This window comes from Acinonyx jubatus, chromosome E1 (assembly GCF_027475565.1).
Source record: "Acinonyx jubatus isolate Ajub_Pintada_27869175 chromosome E1, VMU_Ajub_asm_v1.0, whole genome shotgun sequence".
Lineage (NCBI taxonomy): Eukaryota > Metazoa > Chordata > Mammalia > Carnivora > Felidae > Acinonyx > Acinonyx jubatus.
The window spans coordinates 28647534-28674510 of NC_069397.1; the positions used below are offsets into that span (position 1 = coordinate 28647534).

General features: G+C 51.9%; 1 protein-coding gene across 9 annotated transcripts in view; it reads right to left on the minus strand.

Moving 5' to 3' along the window:
* The window catches only part of MSI2 (musashi RNA binding protein 2), a 390499-nt gene that overhangs the window by 196877 nt on the left and 166645 nt on the right, over positions 1-26977 (minus strand). The gene's annotated exons all lie outside the window — the stretch shown is intronic.

Sequence of the window (26977 nt, forward strand, 5' to 3'; positions counted from 1 at the left end):
ACTGATTTTCCAGAGGTATAATAATCTCCTGGGCACAAACTCTCTACCTGGCCAGCCAGACTCTTGGCTTCAGGACTTCTGGGAGCCCCGGAAATGCAAACCTACTTGAGAGTTCTTCCAGGAGGAGCACTGCCTGCTTTCAGCGGGCTGACGACGGGATGGATTTGAAGTTTTTCCAACTTGCACACTCTCACCCCCATCCACGCTTCTGGCTAGCCGGAGGCCTGACCCCCTCTCTCCCTTCTCAACGTGAACAAGTAGGGACTGAAGATCCGGTCCTGGGTGACTCAGTTTCTGGATGATGATGTGTAGCGACTTCCTCCCTTGTGCTCACAAGATGAGGGACCCCTTCGAAAAGCATTCAGAGGATGAAAAATCACAGCAGCCAAGATTCGCTCCGTCCTCTGGTTAAACTAAAGCGCAGAGGACATAGAACTCAGATGGATGAAACAGACCTTAGGTCGGTGTGACTTAAGACCAGTAGCTTAAATATGATTTTCATTTGCAAATTGTACCTAAATGCTGCCGACAGCTACCTTAAGAAAAAAAATTCAATAAAGAAAAGAGGAGATGAGTGTATAGTGAGGAAAACGCAGACACTTATGAGTTCAAGACCCCGTGGGACACTCCTGAATATTTTAAATATCTTGGGGGAAGAAAATGAAAACAGTTTCTCCCAACTTAAACCAGAGAAGGGAGTCTCTTTCTAGTCTGAAAATCCTTTGAGGCAATTCTTTAAATTATTTACTAGCTTTTTGATTATATTTTATGGTGGGGTGGGTGGCAGGGGAGGAAGAGAGGAAAAAGAGAGACGGGCAAGAAGTAAGTGGGAGAAACCTGCTGCTGACATTTTCAATATCTGTCTGGAATATTTTAAAAGCCGAGTGTCTGTTTGAAATCGCACAGTCTCGGGCAACAATGGCCCGCTGCCTCCGTACTTCTTTAGGTCATATTTGCATACAAAAGACCAGCTGCTGAGCTGAGCCTCAGAGCCACAGTGGGCCTGGGAGAGGCGAGGTTACCAGCAAGTGTAAAGAACCCACAGAGACCCCATTAATTTTTCAGGAATTCTCAGGCGCTGGCCTTTGAAAGGCCACTGGGAGAAATTCCAGTCAGTCTCCCCATAGTCACTGCCACTAAATGTTGGAGGGCAGGGCCTCTCCCCTAAAATGAGGGGAGGCGCCCCTTCTCGCTGGCTGCGGGGAGCCAGGCGTGCGGAGCCGGGGAGAGCCTGCTGTGCACGCACCCAAGCCTCCTTCCGAGGTCCAATTTCAGGAAATTTATTCCAGTCGTAAGCTATTAGGTGCCAATTTTTCAAATCAGCCTTATGATTCCAAAGCGGGTGCCGCCTAACGGACCGTCCACGGGACTCAGCTGAGCAAAGTTCCCTACAAGCATCACGAGAAAGCCTCATGTTCTTCCATGTTCTCAGGTTTTAAAAGAAACTGATACGTTGCTAAATACAGTTTGGGTTTTTGGGCCACTCCAACCCCACAAAGGTAGAGAGAAGAGAGGGAGAGGGGGAAAGAGGAGACTAGAACTCAGGAAAGGATGGCCACTGGGGGTGAAGAAGAATATGGCACAGCCCCACCTCCACCAAGACATTCCTAGTGTCCTAGCCTGGTGGCCCCTGTAAAAGGCCACAGACAACACTCCCCCCTGGCCCCGTGGGCCTGGCATAAGGTTTCAATTACCCATGGAGAACTCTTAGCCTAACAGCCTGGCATAGAACAGACCCTCCCAACACACTGGCTCCTTTTGCCCTTCCGCTGCCCTCCACCCCACCCCAGGACCCCTGGGTCCAGCAGTCCTTGGGATCAAGAGGACTCATTTCTTGGGAAAGAATCAAAGCAGCTTCAAAAGGAATGGGGACAGGGATCCACCCCGTTCTCCCTGCTTAGTACCAGAAACTCAGGAACATGGCTGTCACTAGAAGGGGTGTCTGCAGGTGGCTCGGGGCTGGCTCCAGTCTGAGCAGAATACCCACTCCATGCTTCGATTTAGGTTCCCAGGAATAGCCATCAAATTGTGTTAAACAGAAATATGACAGTAATGAAAAAGATAATCACAATGTCACACGCTTAAAACTGTGCTAGGTGGTTCCATCAAAAAAAAAATTTTCCCCCATCTGTGAAAAACATTCCCACGGTCAAGAAGGGTGTTATTTCCCAGGGAAGGCAGAACATGGATATCGTCAGCAGGAAGCAAAGCCACACCACCAGCTAACGGGGAGGCTGCCACGCACTTTTACCCCCATGCCAGGTGGGCACTGTTCACGGGGCTCCATCACATCTGACGAGAGACACTGTTTTCACCTGAGGACTTTCATCAAGGTCAGTTGTCCCCACCCCCCCCACCCCTGCCCCCACCAAGCTGAAGCAGGAGGCCCTGCAGCCTGTCTGCTTGACCAACCCCAGGAAAAGAGGGAGGGATGGGAAGAGGCAGTGGCCTACTGGGATCACTCAGGGCTCCGAAGGGCATGTCAATGGGCACCAGTGTGGGAGGAGAGCCCACCTGTTCCCATCTCCTTCCAGCTCCAGAGGCGGGCCCATACCCAGTCGATGGATGGGCCGTCCTCTTTCTTGCTTCCCTCCTCAGGCAAATGGATGTCACCATGTTCTACGCCTCTCTGACTCATGTCTTGCGATCTGACCACTCCTGGGAAGATCGCCCGTTTCTCAACTCCACTTCTACTTCCAAGACGACTCTGCTCTGCTACCTCAAGGTCACTTCTTTCCTCCCTTCCTCACTCAACCACCCACCCTATCCCCAAAAATATCAGCCGAAGAGTTACAATCATTTGGAGTCCAGAAAATATTTATTGAACACTGAGTTTCTGAAGCTGAACCAAATTAAACATGCCAGGAGACAAGATGGCAACATCTTGGGGGTGACAAAAATTGAAGATATTCAGGACATAATCCATTCTAGGTACTATTCTATTCTAAGAATCCATTAAGTATCAAAAAAAAAAAAAAATGCCAAAGGAAAAAGGCATCGTGTTTGGATAATATGGCTGATGAGTGAACAGAACTAGCTTTGAAGGATGGGTCAAGTGTGACCAGATGGAGTGGGGGAGGGGCCCTCCAAACTGGGCACATCAGATGCATCCTGACACAGGGGCTAGAGCAGTGAGTTCACTCTGTGAAACCCAAGGGGAAGAGAATGGATAAGTAGTTGGACTGGCCCAGGAGTAAAAGAATATACTGGAAATCCTGTGGAGGTCGTGTTGGTGGAGAGGCAGAGAATCCACAAGGGGAAAAGACCAACCTGGCCCAGAGGCTCCTAGGTGACAAGGGTCTCCACTAGAGGCAGCTTCAGCAGGAAGGAAGAGATCTGGCCTGAGGGGAGGGAGATTTCACAGACAGGAACCTGAGACGGCTTGACAACCGTGACTTTCTCAAAACCTTGACAATCCTCTAGGTTTTACTCATGTTGGAAATTCCCCAAGACCAAGTTTTTCCAAGTCATTTCAAAACTATTGGTGCTCCTCCGACAAAGGTCCTCTCCACTGCGCCTGCCACCTCCACCCCTACATACACGATGCTGGGGGGTGGTCCAGCCCCACCCCACCCCCTCTCAATGTGAGCCTGACACCCCAGACAGAAAACAACCCATCCTGGGGAACTGAGCAGGCTAGGGTTCCAGCAGAAGGGAGAGACCAGGCCTGTCTGCATCCTTCCCACAGCACGAGGTCTAGGGGCCACCAAAATCCAAGTAGAGCAAGGGGGTACTCACTGCTGTGAAATCGCAGCTCCCCTATCCTGAGACCCACGGTAGGAGGGACCTGATGGCACCCACTGAGACGCAGGCAGAGAACAATCTAAGAGGGAGTTACCCAGCTACCCTCCGTCCCCGCCATCCACATGGGTACAACACAGAACGGCAGCAACACGGGAGGGGTGGGGTGGGGAGACATGTGTGTGCTGGTGGGTATGACATTGGATGTAGCAGGATAAGAGTGTGACATCCCCGCCATCAAAAGGAAGGAAGGAACTCCAGCTACCCAGAGGCCCCTGCTACATTACAGACTTAATGGCCCATAATGCTTTGGGGGCCAACATGCCCCTCTTGTTGAATTTCAACACGACTAGCTCTGCACTTTGCCTAAATTGATCGCCCTGGAGGAGGAAATGCTTTACATGATAAGGCTCATTCAGGGGATGTCCCCTGCCTTGTGCTGGAATATTTTTTGATCAACAGAAGGAAATCCTCTCTCAAATGCAGGCTCACGAGCGTTTTTCCTCCTGCCCCCACCCACATAACACCCTGCTTGGAACGGCACCCTGGACAGGGGACTTCTTCAACCTCCTGGAAGAAAACCTGTCTCAGAATGGCAGGGGGACCTGGTGGCCGCAGGCTATGATGTTCTGGGCTCATGTGGGCACAATACCCACCCTTGCAGGTGCCAGGGAAGGGAGTCCTGGCAGAGGCAGGCACACCGGAGGGCATCCATTTGCCCCTAGTGGATGTCTGTGGCCTAAATAATAAGGTGAATCATAAGGAGCTAAGGTGGGGGGGGGGGGTGGGGGGGAGTGGCAGAGCAACAGAAAGGTCAAGGGAGTGGAGAGATCAGGAAAACAAGAGGGTGTGGGGCAGAAAGAAGAAGGGTAAGAGAGAGGAGACGGAGAGAACGTGTTATACGTTGAATCGTGTCCCCCTAGAGTGGGTGTGTTGAAGTCCCAACCCCAGCACCTCAGAATGTGACCTTATTTGGAAGCAGGGTCCTTGCAGATGTAATTAGTTAAGAGGAAGTCATACGGGAGGAGGGTGGGCCCCTAATCCAATATAAGGAGCATCCTTACAAAAAGGGGAAATCTGGACCCAGACCTGCACGAGGGCAGGACACCCTGTGGGACATAAAGGCAGGAACAGGGTGATGTGTCTACAAGCCAAGGAATGCCAGGGATTGCCAGCAGACCTCCAGAAGCTGGCGGAGAGGCGACAACCTCCTTCCCACGCACCCGCAGGCTGAGCTGAGCCTACCGACACCGCGGCCCTGGGCCTCCAGAACCGTGAGGCGATAGATGTCTATTGGTGAGGCTGCTCAGTGTGTGGACTTAGCTGCAGGCCTAGGAAACCAGAACCTGGGGAAGAAAAGAAGGAAAGGAGGAAAGGAGGAAATCTGTGAGGTGCTACCACTTCTTAAAATCACGTGGGACGGCGTGTGGGGGGCTCAGGCTGTGCCCCCGGTTGTACTGGCAGCAGCAGCAGCGGGCCGAGAGGGAGAGGGTCCCGGCTTCCTGGCCCGCTCCCTCCAAGTCCTCCAAGTGCCACAAGGCCTTCTGCTTTGGCTCGGCTGGAGCTACCTCTTAGGAGGATTAATTTTTAATAAATCAGCACTCTTGTTTTTCTGTACTTATTAAAATTTAAGACAATGAGTCATGGAACCTGCAAGGCTTGGGTTGACTAATTACCGCCGAACAGCTGCCTGGGATGACCATGCGGCCCTCAGGGAGCGGGCAGGATGCTGTCACGTGTGGCTCGCAGAGAAGGCTGGGCTACTACAGCTCTGCATCTGAGGGATGTGTGCCCTGCCCTGTGCGGCCCAGTCAAGGGGAGAGCTATCAGCTTCCGAGGGGATGGGGCACAGAGACAAGGGGAGGCTTCAGGCCTGACACTGACCCACAGGATGTGCAGATCTAGCTTCCCACTGAAGTGCTCCAGAGGGGGGTGCAGCCTCTGCAGCCAGCCAGAGGCAGAAGACACAGAGTTTCCACCTTGCTCTGTCGTCCCATTCAGCCGACCTGAGAAGGTCACCCTCCCTGGGACCGCCCCCCGCCAGCCCCACCCTCAGCCCCAAAGGCCCTTCTCTCTTCCCAGCAGCTTCAAACCTCTTCCCCTCCCCCCCCTCCTCAGCTCCCCTTCCCTACTGGAGGAAGGACAAGTGGCAGCCTCCAACGGCATCCCTGTGACCTGGCCCCCTCCGGCCCCAGGGCCATGGTTCTTACTTCCCTTCTGTGGGTACGCAGGCTCTCCTTCCACCTGGAGTTCTCATCAGTGCACCCCTCCCCCTCGGCGAACCCAATTTGTCCTTCCAACCCCGCTGCTCAGGCCTCATGCCCCTCAGTGCTCTGTCCAGATGAGCCCCTGGTCCGGTGCCTGATTGGCTGCCTAGCACACTTCATGCTGTGGTTTGCTTACCTGTTAGTTACCAGAGGTCCCCAGGGCTATGGACCGTGTCCGGTCTCCAGTACCTAGCACTATGTCTGACCCCTGTCCAGACCTGACGGGATACAGGCATAAACACACACTCTCTCTCACGCGTGCGCTCACAACTGCATTTGCTAAAAACTGTTCTAATCAAGTCTTAGGGTTCCAGCCTAACTAGCCGGGAACGTGGGAGCTTTATGAGCAAGGGTCAAAGGTTCAGGGCCTCGCATCATTCTGACGTCGGAGAAGCAGAAGCCACAGAGGATGTTTCAAATCTCTCCCTTCCTCTCACTAGTCCACTTGGTGCCCTTTTCTGGATAAGTCTGACCAGGGACACAAGTCCTGCACCGGGCACGGCAGCCTGCCCGGTCTTCGCTCATCTCACACCCTTCCCCACTCCCACCCCCACCCCCCCCAGAATAAAGCAGGGAGCGCTTCAAAAGAGAGTTGACAAAGACCAAGTTCAACACAAAGGCAGTCTTTAAAAAATGTCACAAGGATGTTTGTGAGAAACATTGAGCCCAAGTCCCCCAACACTGCAGACAGTTTAACTTCTGTGCCACAGAGATACTCTGAAATTCAAGTTTTCCTCATTGCTTGTTAAATGGGAAGAAAACCGTTAAGTAGCGGGGCCTGTCTCCGCTAAGCTTCTACCCAGCTCTTACAAAGACGTAGGCATTCTTCCGAGCGATGCGGCCGAGCCACCAGTGCTGAGACCGGGCTGAAGTTATCTGGTGGCAATTAGGAGCTGCCATAGCTACCCAGAGCAAACAGCCCAACACTCCTGCCAGGTGCCCGGCAACCGCAAGGCCGGCGTGGGCAAGGGAATTCTCAAATTATCCTCCGTGGCCTGCAAGGGCGCCCTCCCCACACACCATGCCTGCTTTGAGACATGGGATTAGGAGTAATTAAGGGCCCAATTATTTTCTGGAGATACACAGTGGCCCGCCTGAGATATGGGCTGGGCAGCCAGGCTCCTCACTGATCCCTCAGAGGCAAAAGGAACACAATATCAGGGCCGGGGTCAGGTTCCCCAGCCACTTATCCAGGGGCTCCCAGAGTCCTTGTATTTCTAGAGACGATACTGATAGTGAAGCTTTGCCCACTTCGAACAGTCAGCCAGAGATTGCACACCGACCCAAAGTTCTTCTGACTAAAGCATCGAAACAGTAGTTGACCTGCAGCTCTGATGGCCACTGGGAGGTTATATTTATACGTATATATATTATATTTGTATATGTTTACGCTCATATGTTACAAATCATAACAAAGCATTATTATATATAACATTATATATAATAAATCAGAAGTTCACTATATAATATACAACATATAACAATATACATCATAGAATATGTATCACATCCTATAAAACTATAAAATTATATGTATGTGTGAATATGTGCACATATACATATCTATGTATATAGAAAATATATTAGGCTGATACATTTCTATTTAACTATTTTTTTTATGTAGCTTATCCTTGAACAATGTGGCCATTAGGCATGCTAATCCCCTGCACAGTCATAAATCCGAATATAACTTTTCATTCTCAAAAAAACCTAACTACTAAGCCTACTGTTGGCCAGAAGCCCTACCAATAACATAAACGGTCAATTTTATATGTTACATGTATTTTTAAATTTTATTTATTTATTTTGAGAGAGATAGAGAGGAACAGGGGCAGAGAGAGAGGGAGATAGAGAATCCCAAGCAGGCTCCACACTGTCAGCACAGAGCCCAACGTGGGGCTCGAATTCATGAACCGTGAGATCATGACCTGAGCCAAAGTCGGATGCTTAACCAAGTGAGTCACTCAGGTGCCCTTGTTATATGTATTATATACTATACTTTCACAATAAAATAAGCCAGAGAAAGAAAATCATAAGAAAATCACAAGGAAGAGAAAATACATTTATAGTACTGGACTGTCTTTATGGAAAAAAGTTCTGCAGAGTAGTGGATCCGTGCAGTTCAAACCTGTGTTGTTCATCAGGCCAACTGTTTATGCAATATATCTGATAGCTATATTGATATCAACTTGATACATGAATTTGCATCTGACTTGAATTATTAAGTCAAAATTCATCTTACTCCCCAATATTTATTAATTGATTTTTAAGAGAGAAAAATATTCTTTCAGAACACCGGATCAACAGGAGAAAAAAAATTTAAAGAAGCAAAGATGTCAGAGAACACTCTATTAACTCCCATCATTTCACAGCTCAGGAATCTACAACCTTAAAGGAGGAAGTGACTTGAGAAAGTTTCTCAAGGAATGCTCCAAGAGACATTAGTCTCATGAGATTCTCCTTAAAATAACTTCAGCGGCCAAATAAGTTCCGGAAACACTGTCTACCTCAACCTGCTCTTAGAAAATGAGAATACTCATTAGCACAGTAAAGGCACTGAAAAGTCCTGTAATTTGAGGGGGAGAGAATGTTTATTCAGCATTTGCTAAATTTATTTATAAATAAATTTATTTGGCCACAGAGTCCTTGTGTTTCCCAACGTTTTACAATGCCTTGGGGAAAATGTCCAGTCTTCCATCTAGGGTCCAATTCTGTCCAGAGAAGTGGTGAACTTGGCAGGGGTGATAACTCTGACCACACATTAAAACTTTAGGCCCTGGAACATGACACTGCCAAACCTCTCATTCCCCTCCCCTCCCCTCCCCTCCCCTCCCCTCCCCTCCCCTCCCCTTCCCCTCTCCTCCCAATAGCCAGCAACTTTCCAAATGAGATGCCAATAAAAACACAGGACTCAGGGGGCACGGAGATTGGGTAGAGAAATACCATGCTCGCATCTCAAAGAGCCTTGGAAGGTTCAGGTGAGTCTCCTGCCAAGGATACTCAAATGGTTAAGAATGACCTAGAAGGCAATCATCTGCCTAAAATAAACTCTAAGAGGATGCAGCCCTGGGAACACATCAACATTTTGCAGTAAAGATTTGCTGACCCACAGGCAGCAGGCCCGGGATTTAGCCCCAGTTCTGCTCCTGACCATGGCCCTTGAGCAAGACGGTGACTCTGCATACCCATCTCCAAAACAGAAGAAGTCAGGTCTGGTGACCTTCACCCCCTCTTGGAGACACTGTGAGGCAGGCGGGGAAGTAGAACTATAAAGTGCCCTGGAGTCGCCCCTCCCTGTCTGTCTTTCCCCCGGCACCATGAGCTCCGGCCAAGGGCAGGAATTGCTCTTCAACACCCTCCTGTCCCCAGGGATGAGCTCAGAGATGCCGACTGTTGCTACAGTGAAATGGTGGTGGCCGATGGGTTTATTCTTCTGCCTAGAATCCCCTAGCTTCTTCGCATCTGTTTTGGGGGAGTCCTAGGAGGGCAGGTGGTCCATTTCACATGCGATGACGAGGCACATCCTACTTCTTCCACGTCTCTCCCCCCAGTTAACCTTTAGAGTTTTGTGCAAGGAGCCCAGAGCCTTTGCAGACATCAGCTTGTGCAGAACACCCGCATACGTGCACGGGTTGGGATGGGGTGAATGCGTGCACGTCCACATGAGCAAACAAGGGTGCGTGTGTTTGGAAGTGCCGGGAGGGGGGCAAATCCAAAGTCTGCTCAAGGTCACACGGCACACCAGCATGTGGCGGCTCTGCTGAGCACTCCACGATGCCCTGTCTCTCCGAATACACACCGGAGGCCAACAGCACAGCACCCCTGCCCGGGCTGCCCCCACTGCTCCCTGGTTCTCCCGCCCCCTCGGGCCCCGCTCTCCACATCCCTCAAGTACATCTCTGTTGGTTTTGGACTCACTCTACACAAAAACTTCAACACTCCGGGGGCATGGGGAGAGGGGACTGTGCTTGTTTGAAGACGATCTCTTTCTAACGGCTGTAATCTTTAATTCATAACCGTCCCATGAACCAGGCAAACAGTGCATGTGGGCTGAGGGCCACCCCCCTCCTTCCTAGGGGTTTTAAACGCAAGCGGCTGTACAGGAAGTTGGTTTTCACAAAAGCAAAAGAGAGAAAAACATGCTAATTTACAAGCAATGGCTTCAAGCCCCCCGTTTCAAGTCTCGTTTTTTACTGCCAAGTGGTCCGACTGCGACCACAGCTCCCTGTGTGTGAGCCAAGGGGCAGGGGCTTCGCTGCATTATTCAGGAGTGACCGCAAAACCATCTTTTGCACCAAGTTACCCGAGAGAGAGACAGTTTCCAATACGAAGGGCAACAGACAGCTGGCTGCACTCTAAAGGAAAAGGAACTTCTAACGCAGGCCTCGGAGCCACATGAAGAGGCACGAAGAGGGAACTCACGGCGACCAAGCTCTGATGCGCCTGAACACGTGCTAGGTGCTTTGCAGGACCTTATAAGGTAGGCGGGGAAACCCAGGCTCTCAGAAGTTACTTAACAGTCTCAAAGTCCTGAAACTAACGACGGCAGAGTGCCAGCCGGGCCTTCTGATCCTACACCGCAGGGGCCGGGGCAGACAGGGCCAGTCCAGAGAGATGGGTTGCGAGCCCGGGGGTGGAGCCACACTAGGTGGCCTCCCTGCTTCCCCGGCAGGGGGCTGAACTAGTGACTCTGCCGGGTTAAGCTGGTGAAGAGTTCCAGCACCACGTGGCGATGACAAACTATTCTCCTCCATGGCCACGGCCCAGCGTCAGGACGAAGCAGGTCTCAAAAAATGTGCCACTGGCAGCCATAAGGAGAAGGAGAGGCAGGACACAAGCACCCGTGACTGCCCTTGAGAGCAGCACACGGAAACACGTGGCCTCCACACACCAGCGGCAGCATCTTGACGCTCCGAAGCTCCCGGTTGTCTCAGGGGCCGGCAAAGATGTATTAATCATCGCTCGGCTGGAGGCTCCTTCGGCTCAATAACACACTCAGGGAACGTGCTCAAGATCTGCACAGGACTGCTAGGGGGAGGCGCCCCTTTCCACGCGGCCCTCGGGGGGCTGCTCCTCTCACTGAGGGTTATATGCCCTACGACTGACGCGTTCCCCTCTGGGCGCTGGCCTCGCTGGCCAACTGGAGAACAGAACACAGCCCTTTCCGCCCGGCACGGACTCGCCGACCGGTGGTGTTTGACGAGGAAGGTACAGACAGGAGCCCCGGGGGCTCACAGTTTGGACGCTGGCTCTGCCAACTCCCAGCTGTGTGACCTCGACCAAGTCGCTCAACCTCTCTGGCCTCCATTTCCTGATGTATAAAGTGGGAATAATAAGCAGTAGCTACCACAAAGGCTGTGGTGAGGATTAAGTAAGTGAATCCAGAGGGGGATCTGGCACAGGGCGCGTGCTCTGCACAGGTGAATGCTCGTGTTTGCTCTTCTGATGCTGGCATTGCATTTCCTGCCCTGCCCCCCTCCGACACAGCGTGAGCGAATGAAATCGGTGACCCCGTGACACCACTGACTACCCGCCCACAGCACGGTCCAGAGACGTGGCTCAACCCCAAATTATCAGGTTGCAAATGGAGCCTTGGTGTCCCTCACTTAGCCAGAAAAGGGACAGGAAGCCTCACGCATGATCACAAGTCGCCCTGAAAATGAGGAAGGCGCCATCACAGCGATGATGCGCATGGCTGAGAACGCCCTTGGACAAACACGGCCCCTCGCCCAGGTGTGGCCAGGCGACTCCAGTCTGCATCCGCCACGTGGAAGCCCCTCCTGGCTGAGGTTAGACCCCACATCCAAATCCCAGCCCCCACCCCCTCTCGGCTGTATCGCCTGGGGCAGGACTTGAACCTGTCTCCAGGTTCTCCTCTGTAACGCGGGGATGGTGGCAGGACCACCTATGGGGTGGGTAGGTACAGCAGTAAGATGATGCCACATAGTGCGGCACTCACTGGCCGGCACGTTGTAGGTGATGAATAAATGGTAGCTATTGCAACCGCAAAAATGAAAGAAATCAAGCCTCTCTCTGCAGATGAGAACCCTCTTGGAGACCAGCCTTTTCAGGTACGGCGTCCTTCTCCCTGTTTTAATCTAAGTCCGGAAAAGACAGTCCACGTTTAAGGGTCCTAATCTACTAGAACAAAAGGGAGTAGATGGACTGGGAAAGACTGCTGCGCAAGGGGCCTGTCCCTCAAAAAGTCTGGGGTCTCTGGCCTCGAGGGGGGCACACACAACCAGGAGGCAGAGGTCTGGCTTCCAGTCTTGGTTCTGGTGCTGGTGGCGGAGTCCCGGGCCAGCCGCTACCCCTCTGCGTGGATGGACAAGGGTCCCCGGGGGCCCTTCCAGCTGACAGTGTGCCCCCTGCTTCCCCCCCTGGAGGAGAGGGTCCCTCCCCTCCCAGGAAGTAGGAAGGGAGAGCTGCACGGTCCTTTGCCAAGGTGAGGATGGCTGGAAACTCCTAGCCACATCTGTCCTGGACACCAGCTGGACAAACCACCGAGCACCCGGTCGCCAAACTGGCTTACAAGGTACTGAAGATAAAGCCCTTACCATGTCGTCTAAGTGGAGCCTGATGACTAAGGGTATGGTCAGAGGTGCCCACCTTCAGGTCAGGTGGATGTGAGCACACGGGAGGGCTATTCTTCAGGAAAGAAAGAAAAGGGGCATCATTCATGGTCACGGTCGGCAAAGCCTGGAGGGGTCAAGGCTTCTCGTTTTCATAATCCCCTGATCCGCTGATGCTCCCCTTCCACCAGGCTTCACTGTAGGCACCAGAGCCGGCTGACAGAGGTGACAGGTTGTAACCTGTCCCTTCCCCCCTTTCTGAAAAGCCCACAGTGCCCCTGCCGGGCAGCCGTTGTGAAGTTTTAAACACCAGCTCTGCCAGGAGGTGAGGAGGAAAGCGAGCCGGCTGCACAGCTGTGCCAATGTCACCGTCATTCCCAAAGCACACATCTGCCTTCCTGAGTCTCTGCATCTTCAACTTCCCACCTTAAATCTCAGAGAGCAGCAAAGCACCAGAGCAATTTTCTCTGCTGGCCTCAGAGCAGAGGTACAAGCAGGCGAGAATGAGATTAGGGACACACTCTCTGTGACGATGCAGCAACAGCTACGGGGCCTCTGCTCTTGGAAAAAGGGCGAAGCGTCTCACTGTCCAGAGACGCGAAGGCCCCAGGCTGGTGCCTCTGCTGCAGAAATGTCACAGGAAGGACAGGATGGGGGGAACTACTTTCAGAAGGTTTTCTGAAGCCTGCTATGGGCACATCAGCCCAGTGTTTCAGAAACAGCAATTAGTTCTTTGATGGTGCCTTCCCCAAACACCATCTCTATACCTGGGGACTTATCTAGCTAAGGATCTCATTTGTGCGTTCCAGGACAAGATTAAGGCGATGGGGGCCTCTCCACCAGAGCCCCCACCTTAAACGTGTACCCACACACACAACACCCACACTCTCAGGCGCTTACACGCTCAAAACCACACAATGGACCCTAGTGTCGGGCCGGCAACTTCCTGGTTCAGAGGCGTGGCAGGCTGTAGATAAAGGCAAAGGATGCTGAAGTCTAACCACCTGGCCCAGCACTTTGGTCCTTCTGGACACTCCCAAACATCCATCTTCTCGACCTTAACCCAGATGATTAACAACCGGGGAAACGTCACGGAGCCCAAAGGGAACTAACAAAGTAGAAATACCACCACTACCCACCAGGTCAACCAGCCCCTACACTGACTCATCCAACCTCGCTCTTCTTCTCCCAGATAACTCTCAGGAAAGGATAAAGAAAAGGGTGAGAAGTTTTGAGAAAGTGGAAATCCTGCAAAGACAAAACAATACTCGATTACTTCCTCTGAGTACGTACAAAAGTATATAAACGCACAGAAAAGGCACTATATGAATATTCACCAGCGATAAGAGCAAGTTCTGAGGGGTAGAAGACAGGAGGAAGAGAGATTTGTCCGAAGGGACTTTGCCTTTTCTACAGCTTTTCATTTTTTCCAAGGAGATGCTCTTCCTGTATTACTTTATGTAATTTAACAAAGCTTTTTTCTTTTCTTTTCTTTTTTTTTTTTTAAAGTGGGGAATGCCATTTCAGTCGCTGCTCTAGCCACAGAAGGAAATAAATCTTTTTCCTCCCTCTCATTTTTCGTTTTGAAGAAGGCAAAGAAAACCATGTTCCCCTCCAATGTTGAATTTGCTGAAGGTCAAATTCTAGTGCCTATAAACTTTGATAATGTCTCCATAATTTACTGTTTTTTACAGGCTCTATAGCTTTTAATAGCAAGAGCGAGTAATTTTTCACTGTTCATTTGCAGCACGGGGAAGGGAAAAAAAAGTCTGTCGCGTCTGACGTGTCTGCGCTAAAGCACTTCGTTTTCCTTTCTAGTTAGTAAGTGAACTAAAAATTACTTCTTGCAGATAGATGCATATGTCTATAATGGACGCACAACGTATGTGTCTAAAATCAAGGCTGGGAAATACAGAGTAAGACAAGAATAGCTACCCCGACAGTGGTCAGCACCTTCCATTAACAGAGGTTTTGCTTTATCAAGTGTATCTATCTGTGTTTGAGAAATTGCTGGTCTACAAGGTCAAAGATTTCCTGGGTCATCAGCCAATTAAAAAAAAAATCTTAGCCAATCCAGTCCCTCGTATATATGTGAAACCTTGCCAAGATGGGGACTATCTTATTACTCTGGGGCTATTTTATAAAGCAGGATGTGGATGGAGAAGAGTAGATACGAGGCCAGGAGAAAGAGAAGCATGGCAGCCCCATCCTTCTGAGTAGGCGGAGTGAGGGCATCTCGGGGCTCATGGGGGCTGTTATGTGCGCATTCCGGTCACTCAAGACCCGTGACGGGGGATGCATAGGGTGGGCCTGTTGATGTTGCCACATCACAAAAAGGGTGATGGGAATTGAATCTGGGCTTTGCCCCTAGCTTGGCCTTCAGTCAACGCAACAATGAAGCCCTCCATGATGACAAAGACTCGTTAACACTTACTAAGCACTTACTACCTAGGAGTCAGAGATCTGCAAAGCACTCTGCATGCATGATCTTGGGGGACCGCCACTCCAATTGCCTACCCATTCCTAGCCATCATCCCCATTTTGCAGATGAGGAAGCTGAGGCTCAGGGTAGTTACGCAGAGGCCAGCCCCACGGTCTAAGCTAATAAATGGCTAATGACACCACGACAGTGCCACCTTGACCTCCCTAGGCTTCCTTTTCTGCCCCCTCCCTGCTTCTGAGGCTCCCAGAGCCAATCCAAATGAAAGTCCTTATAAAAACAGCCAAGTGTTACACAGGAGGGAGGGAACTCCCTTCCTCGAGCCAGGAACCCTTGGAGGTGAGGTCCAGGAGCAAGCACACCTCTGTCCTAAAGATGTCAAAGCCAAACAGGTCCCAGACAGCTTTCCGGGACTTCACAGATCCGCCCTTCACACCTCCACATGCTCTGCCGCCATCCTGGCTTCCTGAAACCGGGGATCCACACGGAATTCGTCCTTAACAGTTTCTCGGGCTGAAATCCACACTCCCTGCCGTTGTGTCGTTCTAGCGGGGGTGAGGGATCTGGGAGGAGAAACCCGCTCCACACACCCACGGGCAGGCTCCCTGCCAAAATCCGCCATACACCGTCTTCCTGTTCACTTTGCCCCATGGATGATTTTTAAAGCTTTTTAATTGTCCTTAATAAATTACCTACATGTGCATGGTTGTTACAGTAGTTTCATTAATTTTTCTCGGTGCATCTAAGCTGTTTATCACAGAAGTGTTAATAGAAAAGAAAAACATGTCAGGCAGGCTCTTGCTCACACACTCTGGGCTTAGGCAAATTAATGCTTATGGGATTGCTTCCCTGCACCACAAACAATTAGGGGCGTATTTATTTCATCCTAGCAAATCGTCTTTCAGCAAGGCCAGAAAGAGCGTGCCCACCAGAGAGCCCTGCAACGGGCCCGCTGTGGATCCGCACATAGATGTCTGCCTCGTATTCGGTAACTTGTAACTTTATCTCCACTCCCCTTCGGCGGAAATCTAAACTGATCGTCTTCGGTGCTCACAACTTGCCCCACGCCGACGGGGAGAGACATGTCAGTGATATTTCAGATGACGTGCTTCTTGGTATTTGAGGCTTTCGACCAGAAGTAAATTACCGAGGGCTGGGAAAGAGCGCAATGGTGGCCAAAAGTGACATTGTGAGAGCCAAGCACATGGTTCCACAGCAGAGAATGCAGGCGATCAACAGGGGATGGATTGTCTGGTTTCCAGGGATCTGGAGGAAAAGGGTAAAGGGGCTGCTGGGAGCGTGGCTATAAAACTTGAGCCTGTTGGTGGTTCCACATGCTTGCCATCTGACCCAGAGCTTGACGCAACAGCCGGGTCAGCTGGGCCTTACTCGTGTGACGGTAAGAGCCCTGGGCCGAGACAAAACGTACACAGGGCCATCCACGACCGGGCCATCTGTCCAGGGCCCCCCCCCCCACCCCCTCCCTGAGCAGGGGTCTGAAAATTTAAAACAAACTGTTGCAAGCTAGCTTCAGACTTCTTAAGGGTGATGGTCTATCTTCTAAGGCAAATGGATTTTTTAGATTCGGCATTTATGAAATCAACCTGGCATCAAAACATATATGGGTACAGCTATCCACGTAGAGTACTGTCCTTCCAAGGCCTGTCCCAAACTGACCCCAGCCCTTCTTCCCAAAAGGCTCATATCTTGCCACACCAGATTATTTGATGTTCCCCTAACATGCTTTTGACTAAGTGGGTTCCCTGTGCCATAAAAGTTCTTTTCATCTATCCTATCAAACTCCTACGCCTCCTTTAGGGCCCGTGCTTTGTTCCCCCAGAAGGAGCCTTCAGCACCAATGATGCTCCCATTGCACATGGATACGTCTCTTATATAGCCTAGTGGTCACTATAAGAATATCCCCTGAGCTGAATGGATAGTCAACCTTTTTTCTAACTCATGTTCTTCATGGCTCTGATGCTCCACTAACTGCCCGGATCCCCAAGGAGGAGCCCACCTGAGAGCACCTCTTCTGAGGCCGAAAAGGCTCACCTCCAGCGAAAAGCCCTAATCTGTGTGCTTGTCACCTTTGCTGCTGAGACCATGTGGCAGAGTCCCAAACTGGGGCATCCGGGCAGGTACAGAACACACACGGCAAGTCCCTTCGCTTCTACCTTGCAGCACGCTGAGGACGTGTCCAAACCCCCAATGGTGCCCCACCCTCCTCTGCAACACCTCTCCCATCCCTGGCTCTCCTGCTCACCACCCTCCTGCTCCAGCACCCCTCCCCCTGTTCCCTGTACTCACAAAGCTCATCTTACCTTGGACACTACACGGGCTACTCCATCTGCCCGGAAACCCCCAGCCTTGGATCATCCCATGACCTCCGAGAAGCGTCTCTGCCCGCCCTGCCTAAAGGAGCGACCTCACACCCCTACCCCACTCGCCAGTCCCTCCCCGGCTGAATGCTCTGCTGCACACTTCCTCTTTGCACCGATCCGTGTCTGTAAGCAGCGGGCTTCCTTACTCACTTTCTCATCCGCAGTCTGGCTCCCCATCAGATGACAACGTCACGAGAGCAAAGAACCTGCTGTCTCTCTCGTGCCTATACCCCCGGTGCCCAGGACAGCGCCTGGCACTTGGCAGGGGCTCCTAAATGTCTGTCTCACAAATGAGTGAAACTCATCGTGTTGTTGAACCAAGTTTGCTCTCCAAAGCCCCTCACGGAAAGACTCCGTATTCGGGAAAGTGGCTGGGTTCGACAACGACAAACAGTCCAGGAAGCACAGAGGGACTAGGAATACTGTGGAATTCGGGGACACACCTCGGGGCGCCCTGGTAAACACCCAGCATGAATTAACAAAACTAGTCGCACGTTAATATAGGCTGCCTCCTCCTTAAACAGCTTATGAACACTGTAATTTTCCTCACTAAAACACTGTCTAACAGAACCACCTCCCTTAATTACAGATGTTTGTATGCATTATAATCTTTATACAATTAAACCTACTTAAAGGAATAAACGATTAAATGCCCCCCTCGCCCTGTCACGAACCCACCCCTCCTCGAACCACCACCACCCCCCAAAACCAAACAAGGCACAACAGCAAAAAACAGAGGTGCTGAGAACACCAAGTCGGGTTGTAGACAGACAAAAATCCCAGGAAATTGAAATTCGGGCTGACACAGAACTTTGTAGCTGCAGGGGGGAAAGTCAACTTTCAACTTCAGACCCGGCACCTGACGGCTCAGCATCTGACTGCGACGTCAAAGTAAAGGCTTGTGCGCATTGTACAAAATGTCTTGTTTCAGGAGCAAACATCTTCCCTTGCACAATTCACCTCCAGACACAAACACATGGTTTGGTGACTGGCAGAGGCTTTTCTGGGATCATCTCTTAAAAATTTCACAAACGCATTCCTGGCCTGCGGGTATTTACCAGGAAGTCGGTGGGTGACTCCTCTGGAGTCAGGCAGGTTTAACTGATAAGTCTCTCTTTGGGACACGGCTGTGCATCCTGGGGAAAACATCCATCGTGGAATTTCTATGAAAAAGGCCCAGATGTCAGCTACTTGTCCGACGCTAACACCCTACTTTTGTAAAATTCAGCATCGTGGGGAGAAAAAGAGGCATCCTGAGAGTGGAAACAGATCCCCTTTCAAGTACTGAAAGGGCCCTGAGCACAAAGCCGTGTTATCTGAACCCCTGAAAAGCTGCTGCTTGAAAAGATCAGGCAGGGAGGTTTAATTACAGCCATGGAGGGGACCTGGCCCTGCAGGGCCTTCTCATCACTCCAGACATGCCTTGAAAAGCTCTCTTTTCTGCCTGGGCCATGTTCAACACCGGGCTACCCAGATGTGGAATCCGGAGGGTAAGCCAAGCCTCGAGGTCTTGGGAACAATCAGAATCATTTTCCTGTTCTTCCGGGGGACAAAATCCCTAGCACAGAAGCAGGACAGCAGGATAGCCTAGTGGAAAGATCTAGGTCATCTCGTGGCTCTGCAGCGACTGCCACCGGGCAAGATGCACTTGTCCACTCCGAGCCTCTGTGTCCTTGGCTGTAAACTGGAGGCGTTAGCAGAATCTGCCTCCTAAGGCTGTTGGCGGTATCCTGGAAAGGCTCCGTGAGTGGTGGCTACGGTGAGCAGGCAAAGGATGCCTGGCCATTTATCAGGAACTCTGTACAGTCACTCGTGCCCTTCTAGTCTCTTCTATGGCTTGAAAGTGAAGAGGCTTGGGGTGTGCAGAAAGGAGCAGGAATCAGCAAGCACCCAGGTTCTCCTGCCCCCCCACCCCCCGCCCTGCCTGCCCCATCTCCTTCCCTGGCTCCCCATGCCTTCCCCTTCCTCCCCCAAGACTAAGTGGGTGGCAGCCGCAGTTCCGGAACACCCACGAAGTCACCGCTGGATTTACCGACAGACACGCATCAGCCCAGTTTTTCAGTACGGCAGAACTGCATTGGGACCCTGGGCTCGCGTTCTGCCCTCACAACAAGCCTCTTAGGTGCGGACGACCATGATCTCATTTGGCCTCTGAGGAAACTGAAGCTCAGAGGGGTGACGTGATTGGCTCAAGGACACCCAGCGAGTGAGCACACGTCCAGGCCGGGACACAGAGCGAAACAAACCCCGTGACAGGGCTGCCTCACAAAGGCAGAGTGGCCTAATGCGGAGGGCAGAAAGGAGGCATGGCTTCAAGGGTCAGGTCAGCCCCTAGCTTGCCCTTTGACCTTACACACCCTCCCAGCGCCACGTTCTCTGCTCTGAACGAGGGAGGTCGGCCCTTCCGACATTGTTCTGTGGATCCATGAGTCACGGGGTTCCAGGCCCTTCCTCACACAAGCAGCCTCTCTCTGCAGTGCAGCCCGCAGGCACCTTTCTCAGGCCTTCCTCGGGTGCTTGGGGGCAGGGTGGGCGGTGAGGAGAGGCGGTCCCTCCCAGAGCCAGGTGTGCCCAACACAGCTGCCAGGAAGTCCCATTAGTCAGCACCAACAGCTGCTGACCCAGAACACGTGGCACTGATGGGACCCACCCAAGACTCTGTTAAACCTTGGGGGTGGCTGGAGAGCAGGAAAAGTGGGATTCCAGAACCTCCCAGGGGCTCTGTGTGGTGTGGGCTCTTTCCTCATCCCCCAAAGCTCGTCCCCACCCCTCACCCCCACAAGCACACACTTCTCTCAGCCCCAGCTATAGGCCTGGTTGGATTTTCTAGTCAGAAATGGCCCCTGGCTTCGTCAGCCAAGAGGACAGAGAGGGCACTGGAGGGAGGCAAAGCGTTTCTCAAGGCTTTGAAACCCCAGCCACCAGGTTCTGTTTCCTAGAGCTGGGAAAGAGCCAGTCGGGTGGGAGGCGACTCCTCGCGCTCCACCATTGATCTGAAAGACTATGAGTCTCTGCCATCACTGTCTTCCTCACCCCCTCAAATCTTGACCTGGGCAATTTGTGTCGGCATTCCAGCACTCTCCTGTCCCCAGGAAGAGTCCGAGCATCAAATTTCCAGCACCGTCTGCCAGAGATATCCCAGGCCCACTGATTGCCGGCAGGAGATGCCATTCTATACACCTGTCAGGAAGAAAGGAAGGGCAAGATGGCCCCGGGCCAGCGCCACCTTCCCGGGCCCCATCTCATCCTGTGCCCTGGGCCTTCCAAAGTCTTTTCAACATCCTCTCTCCATTTTCATCCATAGTTTTTTCAACATCCTCTCTCAGTTTTCATCCATGCTCATCTTAGGCATGTGGGTTGTTTCCCCCAAGAAGGAGCACGCTGAGAGGCCAGTGGAGAACAAAACACTGGATTCTTCCGGGGAGAAGGGGGCTGACTAAGTGGACGGGCTGTATGAAACCCTACAGAAGTCAACAAGCCCCATGTTATTTAAGGAAAATAAACACTCGAGCAAAAACCTCTCCAAGGACTGAATCTTATAGCAACTCCTCTTTAGGGAAGTGAAATTATTCTTGATTGAAAACCAAGAAGGCTCATCCAAATCGGCGGTATGGATGTACAAGACCACGAATGTGACACGGATCCCAGCTTAAAAGCGGAGACTTCCAGGCGATGCACTGGGGTGGAGGGAGGAAATGTCCCACTTAGATGCCTCTGGCCTGGTATTCTCCCCCCTGACGTTGACAGGCAGCAGTGAAACAGCAATAAAAGAGACCCTGCAGTCATCCGCTTTCCCCAGACAGTAACGGAAACGACGATTACCGCCACTTATAGACCTACTGTGTGCCAGGCAACCTGCTGAGTCCTTCTCAGATCCCAATGAACCAACATAATGTCCCTGACGGAAGTGAAGTGACATGACTAAGGTTAAATAACAGCAAAAACCAAAGAAAATGATAGGATCAGGCTGAGATAAGGAGAAAGAACAATCCTGAGTAGACACGTCCTCTGTGTGTCACATAGGGCCTATTTTACAGGACCCCCCCCACCCCTGCCCTTTACTGAAGAGGAAACAGGCTCTGAGAGATCCACAGACGTACGAGATTGAATCCTGAAGCTGAGATTCAAACTCAGCTCCAAAGGATGGCAGAGGTCTGTCTACGTGGTGATGATACCTCTATGCTTCTCTTAAAAAAAAAAACAAAAACAAAAAACTAAAAAAACCACCCAACCACCCAACTAAAACCACCCCGCTGCACCATCCAGTGCAGGCTGCAGGGTGAGTGACAACCGTTACAGGCTTAGGCAGGGTGGGGGGACACTTCCAAATGGGGTTTGGGCTCTAGGAGAGGCTGCTAGGCCAGGTTTTACTCACACTCAAGAGCCACAGGGCTGGAAGTTAGTGCCCAATGTCTTAAGAAGTGTCAGCCTTGGGCCTCGGAAGGGGTGGGGAGCTCTGATTTAATGCAGACCCACTGGGTGAGAAGTTCTTGCATGAGCACCCATCCTCTGCGAGTCGCAAGAGGCCTCCCTGGGGCCGCGGGACCCCCTCTCTCTCCTTGGTCAGCCACCTTGTGCACATAAATCACCAGGACGGGGCATGGGTGTGGCTGGTTCTGCAAACCCGTCCCTGTCACTGGAAACAAAATACACAGACTCCATCTTCCCATTACGGAACAACCAGTGTCAGGGCCTCCCACAAAGGGCCACACGGCCTGAGATGAGCCTGCGCAGTCCTCGGGGCTGTGAGGTCTCCGCAGCCCTGGTAGAACAGCAGGGGGCAGTGTTGTCGGGAGCAAGCCGGTCACAGCGGCAGTCCCCACCCCAGGTGGCCCCTGACCTGAGCCCGATCTGAGCCCTGGACACCCCTCTTGGGCTTCGGTTTCCTCAGCAGTAGAGCGAGATGGCCCAGGCCCACCGTTGAGAAACCCTCCAAGGCTTCTCCAGCTCCCTCAAACTTGCAGGCATCAGCTGTGGTCTCCTTCCTGCAAAGCCTGCGCCTCCTAGACCCTCAGTACTCACCCTGGGCGGCTGGGAAATCACATCCACACCCACGGCACAGAGGCACATAAATGAACAAACACACACTGAGATTCAGAACACAAAGTGTGTGCACCCGCACAGACTGCCATTCATTAAAGGCCTGTGGCAGCCAGCCAAATTATAAATAGACCGGCTCATGTTTAAGATGACCAGCTCTTCAGCAAAGTTTTCTGGCCTTTCGCAGTGCTGTGAGCCTTGCCTCCTCTTAACCCCTTTCAGCTAACGCTCGACAGAGAGCCCAGCTCTGACCTAGCCAAGCTAGCAAAGCAGAGTCACGTGGGCACACGTGCACACACACACACACACACACGCACACGCAAACACACACACACACAACAAACCCCCGGGTCATGACTGTCTGCTAAGCAGGATCTGATTGATGCCAGGCCCAGAGATGCAGGGTCCAGAGAGGTCTCCGAGTCACAGGGATGACAAACACAAAGCTGTTTAAAAAGGAACGAGGGGCACGGCTTCTCACGCCCCGGCAAATGCTCCGCAGCGAGACTCCGCTGGCTATCAGGCTCACTTCCCAGACCTCCGTTAGCGCACCGCGTACCCACCACCACCTCTTGAGCTCACAGTTCAAAACCACCCCTGCCTCCCCACCCTTCCAAACACAGTTCAGACTGCCTTGCGTGGCTTCTAGGTCAAGAACGCCAAGGGGTGACACAAGGTTGAAATAACCACCCAGCCCTGGGGAGGCCAGAGCTATCTGCACATAGCTCACCCTCAGCACAAGCCATTACCCGCAAGATCCTACTGGTGTTGTGTCTTTGCCAGAACAGACCCCGACCCTCCCCTCCGCCAAGCATCGCAGACACGGGTTTGCAAAGTGGCTCTAATCGCAGGAGACGGATATACGTTTTCATTCGGTGATCTTCGTTCAACCACATTTATATGGCCAACATTCATATTCCAGGGAACCAGGCATGCTACGGTCCCTTCACCTGCTGGGTTACTATCATGGACTGAAAGTATATGTCCCCTGCAAAGTCTTATGTTGAAGCCCTAACCCCCGGTGTGGCGCCATCTGGAGGTGGGACCTGGGCAGGTAGTTGGGTTTAGATGAGGCCATGAGGGGGGAGCTCCTTCGCACAAGGATACCAGTCCCATATTCTGGGACTAGTAAGAACAGTTAGAGACTGCAGCTGGAGCTCTCCCACCACTGTGTGAGGACACATCGAGAAGGCGGCCATCTGCAAGCCAACAAGAGGTTTCTCACCAGAACCCAACTATGCACCCTGATCTCAAAACTTCCAGTCCTCAGAACTGTAAGAAATACATTTCCGTTGGTAAAGCCACCAGTCTATGGTATTTTGTTATGGCAACAAAATGCCAAGCTACTAAGACAGTTAGAGGCCTCCAATTTTTCTTCATTGTTTCAAATTCTCTCTCTGGCCCTCAGACGCTAAGCCAGACTTCGGTCATCCCCTAAGAATCCTGGAAAGTTACTGCCTCATCAGATCCTTAGGAAATGCCCCAAGTCTGGGCCTTCTCCTATGCGGTGAACCCCTTCAGGAAACAGACCATCTCCCCAGTGCCTGGTACGCAACCTGGAATCGTCCGCCTCAATTTATGGATGAAAGTCACCTTGGGGTAGGTCTCTGAGGGCCCGAGAGAAAGGCTTAGGTTGCCTTAACTCTTTCCCCCCAAACATCCAATCGGTATCATCATCCCAGAAGGTGCTTCTGCCGCACCCCCCGCCCCCTCCCCACCCCCCACCCCCACCCCGTGTCCTGAGTCAAGCCAGGCCACAGGCAGACTACACATCCCACGATCCACACTGGGTGCTAAGCCTCACCCAGACCTACAAACACCTCTGGCCTCCACTCTGAAAAATCCCGTAAATCACACAGGTTTGGTCAGAGCGACCGCACATTGTGGGAAAAGTCAGGACCTCCCCAGCATCAGCAGCAGGACAAGGACTGGGCCTCAAATCGTGTGTCAGGAGACCGACTAATGTCAGTCAACTCAATGTCAACTCGAGGACACTGACAACCAACGGGCGCTAACGTCGACTTCAACAAGCCTCGAATGGTTTGGCTGCCCGGACCTACAACCCAATTCTCTCTAACGGACAAGCTAAAATTCTCAGGCCCCAGGGTCTGCGTCAGACTGGGCTTTCATGGCGATGACTTTCCTTTGTTGTTCCCATCCTCTGATTAAACCCCTTCAGCTCAACCCACCTCCATTCCCCCTCTCTTTAAAATACTGTCATTTTTAATTCCTTAAGGGGAGCGTTTTGTTTTCTTAACTGAACTGTAGCTTTCAAAATAGTCCTGACCTTCCTGTTCCCGAAACCCCCCCCCCACCCCATCACAGAGCAACAGAAATTAAATTGATTCCCACTATCAGCGCTCTGCATCTTGGTGATTATGCCCAACCACCAGAAAAGTCCGCTTTCTGCTCCATCCCACGAACAGGAACCCTGTTGCTAAATCCAACCCCACAGGCTCAGGAAGGAGGTGACGGAGGAAGAGGGGGTAACCAAGTGGCACAGGTAACAATTTATGGCCCCCTTGTCGCTGTGGCCTTATCTCTGCGGCCAGCCCCTTCTGAGAAATGGCGCCCGTTACTAACCCCCCACCCCCGGAGGGCTGCCTCCCCACCGCCCCCTACCCGAGACTCAGCCGTTTGGGACAGGTGGCCCAGCCGGGGGGCAGGGAGTGGAAACACTGCCATGGACCCTCCTCTCCTCAGCGTGGCGCCACCCAGGCATCCGGGCTCCAACTTCCTCTACTGGCAAACAAGTAGGGCAAATAGAGGCTGCAAGGGAAGAAGTGGAGGCCCACACCCTCAGAGAGGGCCTTTTATGACCACCCAATCCAGATTAAATCCCCCTCTCTCTCAGAGAACACACCGTACTTTGCCTGCAAAGTACCCACGGCAATTCGTAATTTGTGTGTGTATCTGGTTAATGTCAGCGTGCCCCACTGGACTGGCCCCATGAGGGCCAGACCATGACTGTCGTCTTCCCCGCAGTAGCAAGCACTCAATAAATATTTATTGAATAAATAAGTAGAAACAATAAAAACCCCACTTGACTGCAGGCAACTCGAAACAGGATACTAACTTATTTTTGGTTGGGCCTCTTTGGGAGTTGTTTTGTCCACACTGCAATGCAGAGGATAGACTAGACGAACTTATGGGGTTCTTTTTTTTTTTTTTTTCCTTTCCTCATACCTGTCATTATTTTTGACTAGGTCTCATGCCAGAAAAATGTTTCCTTGCCCCGTACCGAAGAGAAGACAGAGCCAAGGACAAAAGTTTCAAAGCTTCATTGCGGCGAACACTGGAATTCTACCTGGCAGCCGTGAAAACAGCCTCTCCTTCTTCTCCCCAGTCCCTTGGGCACGTCTCCCCCGACCGCCCCCTCCCTCCCATTCAATTCCCAGTATGTTCCACTGCCGGATCATGGTCACCAGGGATGGCAGTCCCACCGCTGAGCCCCTCCCAGAGCTGGCATTCCAGACTCAAGTCCGTCATTGGCGTCCAATGGGTTCGGCTCATGAAAGTCATCTTTCTGATGTCCCGGGAGCAAAAGCCAAGAAACTTCGTTTATTGATTTCTACCTCACTTTGTTCCAAAAGGGACTGGAGGTGTCCTACCAAAAATATCTACAGCACAATCAAAATAAATGAAGCACTGAGTTAAGATGGGAAATGCAATAAATCTGGAAGTAAGATTATTGCCCAACAGTATGCATCATAATTGATCAAGGCATTCCCGAGACCAGAGACGTGAAAGCCTCCTTTCCCGAGTCCCCTCCTCAATGGGAAGATGGGAAATATCTGAGCTGATATTCAACAGACACTTCATCTACCCCGCGAGTGTCTGGCTTGGCCTTGGGGACTCGTCAACAATGCACACGCCAGGCTCCAGGCTGCAAGTGTCTCTCATGTCCTTGAGTCCCGTGTCAAGCGCTCTCCGCTGGGGACAGGCGACTTGCTGGAGTCAACCCAGGAGAAGGGGCAGTTTCTAAAACCTGGGCGTGTCAGCGCTCCTCTCTGCTTGCAAAATAAACCTTCTCTGACCTTGGGCAGGGCTGGATGCTCTCTTTTGGCCCTTCCAATTCTAAAACTTTTACGATCTTATGATTCACGGTTGTCATACTCCGAGAAGTGGTTTTGTTGAACACCCGAGGCACCCGGTAATGTTTCACTTCCATGCAAGCCTGGGCTCAGCTCTGCAATCCTGCGTGCCCTCACCCCCATGCCTCCTGGTTACAGACGCGGGGGCTCCTCTGCCCCAGCCTCTTGAGTCTCTCGCTCTCCATTCCCACGTGTGCCGGCCCTCATCTTAGCAGGGCAAGGTGCACGCTGGAACCCCCCTGCACCTCCCACAGGGGGGCATCAGCTTTCTCTCATCCATCTGTCTCAGAGAACCCAATACCCAGAACACAAGTGCAGCCGTTTTTCCCAGATAATCTGTGAACGTACATTCCTCCTTCTATAATCTGCTCCTAGTTTCTGTCATAACAGGAAATATTTACTGAGTGCATATTCTGTGCTGAGCCCTCTCGTGAATTCTCTC